This window comes from Pithys albifrons, chromosome 9 (assembly GCF_047495875.1).
Source record: "Pithys albifrons albifrons isolate INPA30051 chromosome 9, PitAlb_v1, whole genome shotgun sequence".
In the NCBI taxonomy this organism is placed as follows: domain Eukaryota; kingdom Metazoa; phylum Chordata; class Aves; order Passeriformes; family Thamnophilidae; genus Pithys; species Pithys albifrons.
Genome location: NC_092466.1, coordinates 11,861,492 through 11,865,076, shown reverse-complemented (window position 1 = coordinate 11,865,076; position 3,585 = coordinate 11,861,492).

Genomic DNA, 3,585 nt, shown 5'->3' with positions numbered 1-3,585 from the left:
AAGAAAGAAAGAAAGAAAGAAAGAAAGAAAGAAAGAAAGAAAGAAAGAAAGAAAAGAAAAAAAAAGACTTTAAAAATGTGATTTAGGAATACCAGGTTAGATCATCAGAGATATTAAACCTGGCCTTAAGTACTTCAAGATGAGGGTTCCTTTTGAAGGCCTTTGACATCTTGAAAAAACAGCTTTCTTTTGAAAGAAGCCACATAACCCAGAAGATCTATCCTCCTTGTGGTTTGACTGTGATCCATTATCTGGTGTGCTGGAGGTTCATTTGCACTGAGAGAAAAATAAAATCACCAGTGATATGAGACTTGTACTTTCTCCTGTATATATTCTTCTATTTTTAAAAAGCACATACTGAGGCTCTGTTTTTCCTGAGCAGTGTAGCAATAAACGAAAATAAGTAGTGTCCGTGGTCAAAAATCACTGACAGAAAGAAGAAAGCCTGACAATTTATGGGGTTTTATTCCCCCCCCCCCCCCCGCCAAAATGTCTTCTTACTATCCCCTTGCTAGTCCTCTTGGCTTTCCTGTTTTCCCAAGCCCTACAGCCTGCAGACCTGAAATATCTTCTCCACTCTCTCTCTGCAGAACATACACTCCACTTCAGTTAATTTAGGCTGATTTACCTACAGCCCAATGCTGTGGATGGTGGTTTCAGAGGTTGAAGCTCCTTCACTACTTCAAGCAGTTTAATTGGCTATTCCATTGAACTCCACTCCCCATAACATCTAGGAGTCCAGGACTGACCAGCACTGGTGTTCTTCAGCATTGCAACATTGACCAAAATGATATTTAGAGATGCAGGAAAGAAGAATGAAACCATTTACTTGCTCAGAAAAAGCCCAGTAAGGCCATTTTTGTGCTTTCCATTTTTCATCTTTTACAAAAGTCCATGGGGGTATTTGCTAGCACTGATTGATTGATCAGCTTCTAGGACTGACATTTTTCCTTGTATCCAATTAAATTTGAACATGTACTGACTTCTTACACCTGCCTTCTTTCTCAGTGTTTTTTCCCTTCTCTGTGGGTAGGTCAGAGAGAGTGAGATTAAGATTATACAGAAGAGGGAAATTAATCCAGAGAGAGAATAGAAGTAGTGTAAAAAATTTCTTTACAGGAATTTGACTTTCTTTCTGCAGATTTACAGAATCCTAGAAAGTGATAAACTGGCAATGAAAAACAACTTCTGACTCAGCTACTCACTACAGACAGAAAGAACAAACAGTTAGAGAATTTACCCTAATGCAATCACCAAGTTAGACAGGGTTTTTACACAGCTCTCTACACTTGTTCCTGAAACCAGAGCAAAACCCCAATATTTCTGTGCTCCAATTAACTATGAATTCATTTGTATTTTACTTCATCAAGTGCCATAATGAAAGCAGGGAAATTAAATGTAACGTTACTGTTCAATGAGTCAAAGCTGACAATCAACAATAAAAGCCATTAATCTAAATTAGCAGCGTAAGAAAAGAATGGCACAACACTGTCTCCAGGACTGGATGGAATCACTGAAGGCCACCTAATGAATTCTGAGTTAATTTGCAGGTACCATGATTGCAATTTACTATTGCACATTATACTATCTGCTTTGTCCAAGTACATGTCACCAATTAGAACATGTTTATAGAACATGAGAATGTAATCTGAAAGCATCGAATTTTTTCGCAGGCCAAGTAGTCGCCTTGGGGGGGAGGGGGAGGAAAGCAGTTATTTTTTCATTTCCTTTCCAAAAACCTCAGTGCTTTTTAATATGCTGTCTCTGTCCCCAGTGTTCTATTTGAACAGCTTTCCAAGCCATTCTTCCTCCCTTCTCAGAGCTTCTATGTGGTAGATGGTGATGTTCCTGCTGTCTCTGAACATACATCTGGGCTTGTTTGCTTCCAGTAGGCAAAAGCCATGCCAGAACAGGATACTACTTTGTATCTATTTGGTGTCAGGTGTGGTCTGCCTCCCAACAAGATGGAAAACCTCCATGCAATTGAAAAACAACAGCAGAGACCCAGCACAGATAGTCCTCTTCAACAATATCCTCCCTGTGCTCCTGATGAATTGCTTGTAATGACCCACAGGCATGCATTCCTCCTTGAAAGGTAAACCTATATCGTCTAACAGCCTGATAGAGCACAAAAAATGTTTCAACAAATGTTTGTTTGTTTCTCCGCAAGAAAATGTACAATGGAAATCTCTTGCAATGTAATTGCCTTGAGAAGGTTAAAGAAATGTTGTTTTTCAATTTGCCTGCCTAAAACCTCTGATTCCAAAGAGTATTTGGATGCTGAAATGCCAAAACTGCCCCAAACCCCAAAGGAAATCACAAAAAAAGTCACAATGAAAATAAACAAAACAAACCAAGAAACAAACAAAAACCACCCAAACCAAAACTGCACAACAAAAAGAAAGAAAAAGAAACTATATATATTTCACTTTTCAGGCAGGGACCTGAGGGGTTTCCTCAGTGTCTTCTTTAAGTTACAGGTTTCATTCTCTGAGGCTTTGCAATTTGCTGGTTAAGGGCAGAGACTGGAGAGGGGATCTTCAGCTCTCCAAAGTACAGAACATTTAGGCTCCAAACACCTGCTTAAGAACATTAAAAGTTCCTCTTACATGAGACTAGTTGCTGAAAAACCTGTTGTGCAACAAAATTAATAAGACTCAGCTCCGTTTGTACAACATGAGTTACCTTCTCTTTTTGTAACCAGTGAAACCTACTCACTATCACTGCTGTAGTTTGGGAAATGATTTGCTGATCCTGAGTGAACACCTCTCTTAATTTGTGGATAAATTGACGGATCACACGTGACTGACTACACTTAGAAGAGTGACTGGTTTAAGGCAACCTAAACTCTGAGTGCAGTTATAAATGCTTCATTAAGCTGGTGTGATGAAAAATCCTCTGGGGTTTTAAATGGACTCTGTTTATAAACTCTTGAGAGAAGCAGGTACTGAAAGATTATGATTTATTTAAAATTAAAATATTCCTTCACTGTAGCGTGTATAAAACATATTCTCAAAATACCCCTTGTGTCTGTCCATGGACTCCAGAGGGAGCAGACAATGTCCAGCTTAAGAGGCTGTCTAAATGTCTACAGTGTAGATATTTAAATGAATACGGTTTCAAGTGTTTTGAGCCGGGGACCATCACAAGGGCCATGATGGTAAAATGCTAGGTGGGATATTCAGTTCTAGAGTAGAGCTGGAATTTAGTGCCAGGAGAAGTTATTTCAGCTTTTCTGTGCTATCCAGTCTGGACTCGCTACTGCACTGGGATGGTGTGGGTCTGTATTGTACTTTCTACATGTGGATATCTTGAATAACCCAACACCCCAAATGCCTCTACATTCAACAGAACTGGGTGGATGCATGAGCCAAAAGCTTATATTTTGTTCAGAGTTGATGGGGATCTAGTCAGGAACATCTGTTGAGTATGGAAGTGTGCTCAGCACCCTATGTTGTGTCAAAAGTTCTCCTGACTCCAGTCCCTGGAGTGACTTATCTCCTTGACTGCGGAGGCACCCAGTGAACACTGAATGCAGACATTTAAATGAATGTGTCTTGATATGGAACTGAATCTTCTTCCATG